Source organism: Schistocerca cancellata, chromosome 10 (assembly GCF_023864275.1).
Source record: "Schistocerca cancellata isolate TAMUIC-IGC-003103 chromosome 10, iqSchCanc2.1, whole genome shotgun sequence".
In the NCBI taxonomy this organism is placed as follows: domain Eukaryota; kingdom Metazoa; phylum Arthropoda; class Insecta; order Orthoptera; family Acrididae; genus Schistocerca; species Schistocerca cancellata.
The window spans coordinates 192,642,986-192,655,470 of record NC_064635.1 but is presented as its reverse complement, the minus strand read 5'-3'; the positions used below and the strand labels follow the sequence as shown (position 1 = coordinate 192,655,470).

General features: G+C 44.6%; 1 protein-coding gene across 2 annotated transcripts in view; it reads right to left on the bottom strand.

Annotated features, from left to right (window-relative positions):
* The window catches only part of LOC126106543 (uncharacterized), a 39,732-nt gene that overhangs the window by 9,676 nt on the left and 17,571 nt on the right, over positions 1–12,485 (bottom strand). The window lies entirely within an intron of this gene.

Here is a 12,485-nt window from a genome sequence, read left to right as displayed (position 1 = left end):
GTCTTGCCTGGGGTTGGAGGGTGGTCCATTATTTCCTAGATGTATCATTCGTTTCACTATGTGAACAACACTACAGAACAATGAAGTTGAAACTGATTTAAATAAATATCTTAACTTGATGCTACCACAACCTCATATTCCGCAGAAAAATGTCAAAGTCAAGGTGTACATTAAAAGGACAGTAGCTGTCATAAATAATTCTGTAGGTATCAACAAAAAAAGATCTTTAACAGTCTCCTGCAAGATGTTTGATTATGTACTTCATACAACATGATATGAAAGCTTTATTACCTGGATGCTGTGAAGAATAGAGAGAAAGGGGCGGACCGAAGAAGGCAGCATGTTAAAGGGTGAAAGGATTATGACCGCTCCTGAGGTGTATTACAAAGAGAAAAGCAAATATTCTACTACTAATGTACGACCTCTGTTGTTTCTGGGACTGTTTGCAGATTGTATACTAAAATCCTTCCACACCTTTAGAATGCGTAACACGCAAGTAAGATAAGATAAAATGTTCACTTAAAACTGTGAAACTAAATTGGACCCAAAAGTTATAAATGCAGTACACGTGTTGAGTAATGGTTTGTAACACACAACAAGGCACAGTAATTATGCTGCTCCAGCTGCTATGTAACATCACATTAAATAATAACGTCTTATACACGCATGCAGTAACATACTTTATTTCTCTTTCATGTAAAACATAAAAGCGAATAATGAATAACGGAACATTCTAACTCCATAGAACAAAGGCAAAGAATAAACAGTACGCAAATAATTCACATCTTTGCTGCTGACTGCTGCAATGTGTGTAACTGTTTACTTATTTTGTATATCTTCACGCTCCCACACAAGGTAGAGCGGAGCTCCAGGTATGTGTGGAAACCCATATCAGACATTTCAACCACCCTTATATAAATCACTTGTTGTGTGTCTTGTTCTTCTGCCACTGTATCTTCCACCAAATTCACTTTATTTCCTGTTTTGGAAGATGCTTGCTCCTGTTGTGGCACCATATCCTACTGAAAGTCTTGTATGTCTTCTTGCTTTAAGTCTTACGACAGTACACGAGCAAACTTCACTCTATCGACTGACACTGTAACTCGTTTATCATGAATCAGGAGCTCCACTGTGTGTGTGTGTGTGTGTGTGTGTGTGTGTGTGTGTGTGTGTGTGTGTGTGTGTGTGGGCGCGCGCGCGCTCACGCTCACGCACATTACGTTACAGTACTTTGTAAGATCCAGTATATGGTGGCTGCAATGGGGTTCTTACTGCATTGGTTAATAACATCAGCTGCAAACACTTAAGTCTCAGTGCACAAATGACAGAATGCCGCCATGCCATTTTGATGGATGTGGCTGGAGGTTAGCCAGCTGTGTTTTAAGTCTCTTCAATGAATTTGGTAGGTCAGCCTTACTGGGACGGCCCAAGGTTTCTCAGAACACAAGCTCTGCCACGGATGCCTTTAGGTCTGGCTTGAAAACAGTGCACAGACCCACTACCACCAGAGGTAATGCTGTAGACAAATTGTCACCATGGCATATCAATGCAGCTTTAAGTACTCTGTGCCACCGCTCAGTCATTCCATTACTTTCTAGATGATAATTTGTTGTAGGGTGATGTCGCTATCCAAAAATGATCATCAGTTCAAAAAATAATGAGGATTCAAATTAACAACCCTTGTCAGTCGTGACGTGCACTGGGCATCCGAATCTTGCTGCCGTGTCACCAAGAAACTTTGACTAATTGTCTCCGCCGATGTGTCTTGAAACGGTGCAGCTTCTGCACACCTCGTAAACCTGTCAAATTCCGTTAGCAGATAACAGTAACCTTCAGACATCAGCAGAGGGCCAACAATGTCAAGGTGCACATGTTCAAAACAACCAAATGGTTTGTCACAGCATCCAACTGATTTCTTCACAACATCTCACCTTACAACTGTGTCCACCTTCAACAATCATTCTTAACTCTAGGCCAAACAAAGCGTTCCATCAGCAACTTCACACTTGCTCGTGTACCCGGTTGAGCCAATTATGTACACATTCGAATATCTCTCACCATAAACGTTCAGGCACAAACAGTCTACGTCTTCTTGTGAGATATCACACCATATTGTAACAGCCTCACCTTCCAAATTTATTTCCTGCAATCTCTGCTGAAAAAGCTGAAGTTGTATGACTCCTGTTTGCTCTCTTGTCAGTTTCATATAATCCACAGAATTGGTTACCATTGCAACCCTAAGGAAATAGTCTGCCACAATATTCTCTGCTCCTTTTCCGTGACATACGTCAGCGGTGAATTGGCTTATGTACCCTAACTGTCTGGAATCGCTTACATGACAAAGCATCTGTACACATGCTGAACGTAAAGGTGAGTGGTTTGTGGTCTGTGAACACTGTAAATGGTCTACCGCCCACATAAGGCCGAACAGGCCTTATTGCCCTATATACTGAGTGAGAAAAACCCTAACGGCTGCCAGTGTCCAGCAGACCCTCGATGTAACGCTGCTCCAATGGCTATCTGACTTCTATCAACTAATACAGCTGGTTTCGCATCTCTTTCAGAATGTGCCAGTAAAAATGCTTGCTTCAGACTTGTCTTAACCTATTCAAAGGTTTGCTGCATGCAGGGTGTCCAATCTAGCTTCTGAGGTTTATTTGTATGAGGACCTATGTGAGAAGTGCTTGCAAAGCAGCTTCTCTCAGCAGATGTCGATGGTAAAAATTTACAACCCTCAAGAACTTATATAACTGCTGCAAATCCAACACCGAGATAAATGTTGTGCAAGTTCCACTTTCTCTTCCAACGGGCGGATGTCGTCTGCTACAGCTATGTGACCCAGGTACATCACATAGTTTTTTTCGCAAGCTGTACTTACATTCATTATTACCTCGTACCTATGTAGGCTATCAAAACTGCATAAAGGTGTACCTCAAGGAGATGTGTTGCTGTAAATGACCATATGCTGTCAAGATACATGAAAGTATATTCTAACCCTTGTAACACCTCATCAATGAAACAATGCCATATTTGAGATGCATTTTTAAGGCCAAACAGCATATGTAAAAATTTGAAGGGGCCAAAAGATGTAATGACAGCCGTCTTCAATATGTCAGCGTCTGCAAGCAGTACCTTTCGACAACCTATGACACTAAAAAAAATTGTTCCCACTAGTACATTCATAGAATCACCAGTATTGGGCATTGCATATTGCACGAGCATTCAATTCCGTGTAATCCAATTTCAATCTCCCCCCCCCCCCCCCCCCTCAGATGAAAAGGTTTTTTTGTTTTGCTTTTGCTTTAGGGCACAATAACAACTGGGGTCACACACGCCCAAGTCAAAACTTTAGAACACGAACACAGAGAGGAGTTAAAAAAAACGACTATACATCAGTCCCAATTGACATAATAAGACAGCTAAAACCAGGCACGCGGAAAAATGGCTACAAAAGACACCGTACATAAATGGAGGCCCTAACTAAAAATGAAATGGCCTTTGCCACATTGCTTTGATGGATAAAAAGTAAGACAGCCCACATGTCATTTGCTGAAACAGCTGATAAAATAAAAGACATTCCATCAGGAAGTGGTGGTCAGTTAAAACCTCGAGTGCAGTGCGTACAAAGTGATGGTGTAGCGCCACCTAGCAAATGACAATGGCTAAAAAGGCAGTGCCCAATATACAACCAAGTTAAAATAACCTCCTCCTGGTGGGAGGGCCGAGAGGAGGTTGTCCAAGCTGCTGGGAGAGGCTTAATAAGCCAGAGCTTATTGCCATGTAGGGAGGACCATTGGTGATGCCACAGGGACACCACCTCCTGACAGATGGAAACACAGATATCATCGGAGGGAATATAGGTACTCGTGGGCTGATGTATGAGGACTGCAGCTTTGGCAGCAGCCTTGTTTCCTGGCAGACTGACACGACCAGGAACCCACAGAAACATCACACTGGCTCCACCAAGAGTGAGCAGTTGACAGTATTCCTGGACCCGCTGCACTAAGGGACGGGCGGTGTAGCGCACATAGACTTTCAAGGGCACTGAGTGAGTCTCAGCAGAGGGCACAATTAAAAAGTCTGTGTCACCAGATGTACTCCATGGCCTGATACAAGGCGAAGAGCTAGGCTGTAAATACTGAGCAGTGTGCCAGAAGCTGATACCGATAGACATGGGTGCCAATGATGACAGACCCCAAGGTTGGTCAGAGCCATCATCAGTGTGTAGAAAGGTACTATCACGAAGTTCCATGCAAACGTCATGAAACTGAAGGCAATAGACCAAGGCTGGAGTAGTGTCCTTAGGTAGCGAATAAAGGCCAACGTTAATACGGGTCGCTTCACAAAGCCAAGGTGGTTAAAGGGTCACACCCATCGGGAAAGGTGCAGGTAGTGTGAAGTTAAGCTGCCGCAGCAAGTGCCGAAAGTTACTCCAGGAGATATTGTTATCTCCTGGAGTGAGGCTCATCCTTCTCTGTTCTCATATTGACAATCAAAGTTATCACCAAAGAAGGAGACATAGCATGGGTGGTCATGCATGGCAGACAAACGGCATGCATACCTGCTGAGGAGAAAGTCACAGCAGTAGGACAGTGATAGTTCAGCAACTTCAGCATACAGACTCTCAACCAGGCTGGTATAAAAGGCACCCATGGCCAAACAGATGCCACAATGGTGAATAGTGTTGAGACAGGGATGGGCATGCAGACACATAAACGAAGCTCCCATAGTTGAGGTTTGAAAGGACAAAGGACCGGTGCAAACGGAACAGGGTGGTTCGATCGGCACCCCAGGAAGTACCATTGAGGAAATGTAAGACCTCAAGGAACCGCATACAGAGGGCTGCCAAGTAAGATACATGAGAGAACCAAGATAGTTTCCTATCAAGCATGAGGCCCAGGAATTTCATAGTTTCAATGAACGGAAGGGCAAGAGGCCTAAGATGTAAAGATGGTGGGAGAAACCACTTGCATCGCCAGTTTTGTCAGTGGAAAAACGAAAGTCGTTGGCAATGCTCCGGGAGTAAAGAAGACACCTCCCAGTGAGACAGGTCTGTCAACAACTGCAATAGATGGTAAAATCATCAACCAAAAGGTAGCCAGAGATGCTCTGTGGGAGACAGGATATGATAGGATTAGTGACGATAGCAAAGAAGACGACACTCAGGACAGAACCCTGAGGCACACCATTTTCCTGGGTGAAGGTGTCCGACAAGGCAGATTCCACACGAACCTTGAAAACTCGATCTTGTAAAAATACCTGAAGGAAACCGAGCAGGCAGCCGCAGAAGCACCATGTATAAAGAGTACGGAGGATACCAGTTCTCCAGCAGGTGTCGTAGGACTTCTCCAAATCGAAAAACACGGCCACAGTCCAGGATTTCTGCAGAAAGTCATTGATGACATGGGTTCACAAAGTAACAAGATGGTCAACTGCAGAACACCATGCTCGAAACCCACACTGTGCATTTGTCAGTAAATTGCAAGACTCTAGCCACCCTACCAGCCGGGCACGAATCATACGTTCCATCACCTTGCAAATGCAGCTGGTAAGAGAGATGGGGCAGTAGACAGAAGGAAGAGTTTTGCCTTACTGGGCTAAGGGATGGGTATGACGGTGGCTTTATGCCAGTATCTGCGAAATGTGCTCTCTGCCCAGATGCAGTTGTACAAGTTAAGCAGAAAGTGCCTGCCTGCAAGAGAAAGGTGCTGCAACATCTGAATGTGGATGGTGTCCGGCCCTGGGGCGGAGGATCGGGAAGAACTGAGAACATGATCGAGCTCCCTCATAGTAAAGGCGGCACTCACAATTCGGAGAAGAGAAGGGTATCGCCTGAGCCTCCTCCACTTGTTTCCGATGGAGGAAGGCGGGCTGACAGTGAGAATAGCTCGAAACTTCTGCAAAATGGCAGCCCATGGTGTTGGAGACAGCAACAGGGTCCACGATAACATCGTCTGCAACTGTGAGCCCAGAAATGGGGAATGGATATTGGTCCCAGAGAGCCGTCAGAGGTTGGCCCACATGACAGAGGCAGGGGCATGTAATGGTACTTGAATTACGCAACCATTACGGCACCTCACCTGAACATCTCGATACCAGTAATATTCTACTGTGTTTCTGTAAAGTAGTTAACATATTTCTGAGACAACATTCAGATTTGATTTCATTAATGTAGAGGTACTATGATACATCGATATGTTTATGTTGCAATGATATTATTCTTATGTGTATTCTTTCTTTTGTCACTAAGATCTTTGAGAAACTGGTAACTCTTGATTTTTGGGCACGTAAGCAGTTAGTTAGTTAGAGAGTTAGAGACTGAAAAGTCAAGTCTTGGACGTCATGTTGAAAAGACGCATATTGTAGTCAGCTTATAAAATGTGAACTTTAACAGTGAGGAAGATGTTTTTCAAGTATGTTTTGTATTGTGAAGTGATGTTTTGTGTGATACGTGATACAACAAAAGCAATAAAAAGGAAGTTAACTAAAATTTGGAGTGCTGATTATTTTTTTACTTCACCATTATGCTAACTTTCAAAGGTTTAATCTTCAAGAATGGTTTGTGAAACACACCTATAAAACTTTTGAATATAGCAGAATACAACTTAGGCCTCTTTGCGTCCGAGCTTGGAATCACCACCACCTAGATTTTCGATGATTGGGCCATGATTTTACAACGAGACCAGCACGGGAAACACGAAAAGATGAGTGCCTAGTTTATTAACTGTGCTCTAATGACACCTGTCACATAATAACTTTGTTGTTGCCTGAAAATGCAATATTTAGCAGCATGAGCAACACCACAATCATTATTAAATTTAGACCTTTGTTGTGGTAGGGTTGTTAGAGGTGGAACTGTTAAAAGAACTAGTAAATGAGATCCAGCTTGCTCTTTTGCTATACCAAAGAACGCGACGACACTTTGCACATCTGTTTACAATTAATGCAATTTGCCATCACAGGATGACAGTTAAAACCATGGAGAGCACGTCTCCTTGCGCGAATTGCATCGTGGCATGCCTCAGTCCACCAAGCGACTGCGACACGACATGGTAAAGACTAAGTGCGAGGAATGGAACGTTCTGCAGGAGAAATGATAATGTTGAGGAGATAGTCTGTGATGAAGCAAGCTGGGGTATTTTTCTTCCCCTTTTGATTTGCCGTCTGCCTGCTTAAATTCCTTTGGTTACTTTTAACTGTTTGCCATTAGCATAGTGAGTATAATCTGCATTTCCATAAGAGAAAAATTGGTCCTCAGTTTTAAAGTAAATAACACCGGATCTAATTTTGTGCCTAGTTTTATGTCTATAATGGATTTTGTAATTTATTTTGCCTCCCCCCATGAACCATGGACCTTGCCGTTTGTGGGGAGGCTTGCGTGCCTCAATGATACAGATAGCCGTACCATAGGTGCAACCACAACGGAGGGGTATCTGTTGAGAGGCCAGACAAACGTGTGGTTCCTGAAGAGGGGCAGCAGCCTTTTCAGTAGTTGCAGGGGCATCAGTCTGGATGATTGACTGATCTGGCCTTGTAACATTAACCAAAACGGCCTTGCTGTGCTAGTACTGTGAACGGCTGAAAGCAAGGGGAAACTACAGCCGTAATTTTTCCCGAGGGCATGCAGCTTTACTGTATGATTAAATGATGATGGCGTCCTCTTGGGTAAAATATTCCGGAGGTAAAATAGTCCCTCATTCGGATCTCCGGGCGGGGACTACTCAGGAGGACGTCGTTATCAGGAAAAAGAAAACTGGCGTTCTACGGATCGGAGCATGGAATGTGTCAGATCCCTTAACCGGGCAGGTAGGTTAGAAAATTTAAAAAGGGAAATGGATAGGTTAAAGTTAGATATAGTGGGAATTAGTGAAGTTCGGTGGCAGGACGAACAAGACTTCTGGCCAGGTGAATACAGGGTTATAAATACAAAATCAAATAGGGGTAATGCAGGAGTAGGTTTAATAATGAATAAAAAAATAGGTGTACGGGTAAGCTACTGCAAACAGCATTATTGTGGCCAAGATAGACACGAAGCCCACGCCTACTACAGTAGTACAAGTTTATATGCCAACTAGCTCTGCAGATGACGAAGAAATTGATGAAATGTATGATGAGATAAAAGAAATTATTCAGGTAGTGAAGGGAGACGAAAATTTAATAGTCATGGGTGACTGGAATTCGTCAGTAGGCAAAGGAAGAGAAGGAAACATAGTAGGTGAATATGGATTGGGGCTAAGAAATGAAAGAGGAAGCCGCCTGATAGAATTTTGCACAGAGCATAACTTAATCATAGCTAATACTTGGTTTAAGAATCATGAAAGAAGATTGTGTACATGGAAGAACCCTGGAGATACTAAAAGGTATCAAATAGATTATATAATGGTAAGACAGAGATTTAGGAACCAGGTTTTAAATTGTAAGACATTTCCAGGGGCAGATGTGGACTCTGACCACAATCTATTAGTTATGAACTGTAGATTAAAACTGAAGAAACTGCAAAAAGGTGGGAAATTAAGGAGATGGGACCTGGATAAACTGAAAGAACCAGAGTTTGTACAGAGTTTCAGGGAGAGCATACGGGAACAATTGACAGGAATGGGGGAAAGAAATACAGTAGAAGAAGAATGGGTAGCTTTGAGGGATGAAGTAGTGAAGGCAGCAGAGGCTCAAAAAGGTAAAAAGACGAGGGCTACTAGAAACCCTTGGGTAACAGAAGAAATATTGAATTTAATTGATGAAAGGAGAAAATATAAAAATGCAGTAAATGAAGCAGGCAAAAAGGAATACAAACGTCTCAAAAATGAGATTGACAGGAAGTGCAAAATGACTAAGCAGGGATGGCTAGAGGACAAATGTAAGGATGTAGAGGCTTATCTCACTAGGGGTAAGATTGATACTGCCTACAGGAAAATTAAAGAGACCTTTGGAGAAAGGAGAACCACTTGCATGAATATCAAGAGCTCAGATGGAAACCCAGTTCTAAGCAAAGAAGGGAAAGCAGAAAGGTGGAAGGACCATATAGAGGGCCTATACAAGGGCGATGTACTTGAGGACAATATTATGGAAATGGAAGAGGATGTAGATGAAGATGAAATGGGAGATATGATATAGCGTGAAGAGTTTGACAGAGCACTGAAAGACCAGAGTCGAAACAAGGCCCCCGGAATAGACAACATTCCATTAGAACTACCGACAACCCTGGGAGAGCCAGTCCTGACAAAACTCTACCATCTGGTGAGCAAGATGTATGAGACAGGCGAAATACCCTCAGACTTCAAGAAGAATATAATAATCCCAATCCCAAAGAAAGCAGGTGTTGACAGATGTGAAAATTACCGAACTATCAGTTTAATAAGTCACAGCTGCAAAATACTAACGCGAATTCTTTACAGACAAATGGAAAAACTGATAGAAGCCGACCTCGGGGAAGATCAGTTTGGATTTCGTAGAAATGTTGGAACACGTGAGGCAATACTGACCCTATGACTTATCTTAGAAGAAAGATTAAGGAAAGGCAAACCTACGTTTCTAGCACTTGTAGACTTAGAGAAAGCTTTTGACAATGTTGATTTGAATATTCTCTTTCAAATTCTGAAGGTGACGGGGGTAAAATACAGAGATCGAAAGGCTATTTACAATTTGTACAGAAAGCAGATGGCAGTTATAAGAGTCGATTGGTTGGTTGGTTGGTTTGGGGATGAAAGGGACCAGACTGCTACGGTCATCGGTCCCTTTTTCCAAATACAAAGAACACCCACAGAGAATAAAAACGAGGAACAAAAACCACACAGTGTGACAGTGGTTGGCCGACCATAGAAATAAAAAAGGAAAAGCCAACCACTTAGAAACACATTAAAAGATATTAAAAACATAGGCCAAAGGCCAGAATCAACACAAAAAATAAAATAAAACAAACACTCAGATGAAAGAATCAAAACGCCCTGCCCTAATAAAACGTAAAACTAAGGCAGCCATAACGGTCATCAGATAAAACGGCAGGGAGCGTATCAGGCAGCGCAAATGTCTGCCTGACCACAGCTAAAAGTTGGTTGGTTGGTTGTTTGAGGTGAAAGGGACCAAACAGCGAGGTCATCAGTCCCTTGTTTCAAATAGACTCCATGCTGCTAACGGGACATCTCAGAAAAGGCAGAACAATAAAACGGAAAAAGGGGAAACGTAAAAGGGCAGTCACGTTGTCATTAGTAAAAACAAACGAGGGAAGTTGGCAAGAGAACGAACCCAACACTATGCTGAAGCAGCATAGGCAAGACCACCTGTGACTGAAAAGGGACAACCGCGATAATGCAGAAAGTACGTATGGGAATAGAAAAACTAACCAAGCCTTAAAAAGAAGGGGTAAAAACAGAGTAAAAGGGAAAGAAAAGAGGATTCCAGGCAGGGAGGTGAATCGGGAATCTCTGAACACCACCTACAGTGGGAGACACCCAAACACTCACCGCCCTGCCCCAACACCAGAGGGAGATTAAAAACTTTAAAACTGAGAATAAAAACCACTCTCCCGGAGGAAACCTAGAACCAGAGAGACCATCCGGGAATCGTCAGCCAACATCAAAGGTAAAGTGTGGGGGAGTCTGTACTTCGCACGCAGAGCCAAAAGAAGGGGGCATTCAACCAAAATGTGGGCCACTGACTGGAAGGCTCCACAACCACATAGCGGGAGTGGCTCATCACGCAAAAGGAAACCATGGGTCAGCCTGGTATGGCCAATGCGGAGACGACACAGTGTGGTCGAGTCCTTGCGGGAGAGGCGAAAGGAAGAACGCCATGGGCCTGGATTCACCTTAATGGCACGAAGTTTATTAGACAGTGGAGTAGCCTCCCAAGAACTGGCCCATGACTGTGCAAAGTGGGATTTGATGTGAAGCCGTAAATCCGCTGCAGGAGGGGTTACAGAAAACGGGGGGTAAGTAACTGCTCCCCCAGCCAAACGATCAGCGAGCTCATTACCCGGGATACCCACATGGCCCGGAACCCATAGGAAGTCAATGGAACAAGCAGCACGGTGAAGATCAGCGAGATGGTCATGGATAGCAGAGACCAAGGGATGGCGCGAAAAACACCGGTCAATAGCAAGAAGGCCACTCATCGAGTCCGTACATAACAAAACGCGGTTGTGTTGGGATTGTTTAATAAAGGTAAGGGCCCGGGATATGGCCATCAATTCCGCGGTAAACACCCCACATGAGGGTGGCAGCAGATGATTTTCCGTTCCAACAAAGGACGTGAAGGCATACCCAACATGATCAGCAGATTTAGAGCCATCAGTGTAAAAAACAACAGTATCCCGAAACTCCCATAAAATTTGGCGGAAAAAGGAACGGAACACCACCGGGGAGATGGAATCTTTCGGACCGCGACGGAGATCCATCCGAATTCGAGGCCGAGGAACTAACCAAGGAGGGGTGGAGGGGAGGGAGCGAGGAAGACAGGACAAAGAAGGAAGCCGGAAATCACGGGTAAGAGACGCAAGGCGCAGCCCAACCGGTAAACCCGCCCGAGGGCGGGAGTCAGGCGGGCGACGTCCATGGTCTGGAAATAGGATAGAATAGGAAGGATGAGCGGGAGAAGAACGGATAGTAAGGGCATAAGACACCAGAAGCTGGGACCGCCGAACAGAAAGGGGGGGGATCCCAGCTTCAACCAGGAGACTATCAACAGGGCTAGTAGGGAAGGCACCGGTGGCCAAACGGATACCACGATGGTGGACCGGATCCAGCACGTGCAGCGTGGAAGGAGCAGCTGAACCATAAACTTGACAACCATAGTCCAAACGTGACAGAACTAGAGCACGATAAAGACGGAGGAGGAGGGAACGGTCCGCACCCCAAGAGGAGTGGGCAAGGAAGCGAAGGACATTGAGTTTACGGAAACATCCTACCTTCACGAGTCTGATATGGGGCAGCCAAGTGAGCTTGTTGTCAAAAAGAAGACCCAGGAAACGAAACTGTGGAACCACAGGCAATTGTTGTGCAGCAAGATAGAGCTCTGGATCAGGGTGGACCGTAGTACGGCGACAGAAGTGGACCACCCGCGATTTTAAAGGAGAGAATTGAAACCCGTGTGAGTGGGTCCATGCAGAGGCACGCCGTATAGCCACCTGGAGCTGCCGTTCTGCAGATGCCATCGAGGAGGAACTAACCCAAATGCAGAAATCATCCACATACAGGGCAGGAGCGACCAAGGGACCGACAGAGGCCACAAGTCCATCGATAGCAATGAGGAAAAGGACACTCAAGACAGAACCCTGTGGGATGCCCGTCTCCTGGGTCCGTGGAGAACTAAAAGCAGTACCAACTCTAACTCTGAATGACCGATGGATCAGGAACTGGCGGATAAAAATCGGGAGTGGGCCCCGAAGACCCCACTGATGAAGGGTTAGTAAGATGTGATGGCGCCAGGCCGTGTCATAGGCCTTGCGAAGGTCAAAAAACACTGCAACCAAATGGCGGCGCTGGGAAAAAGCC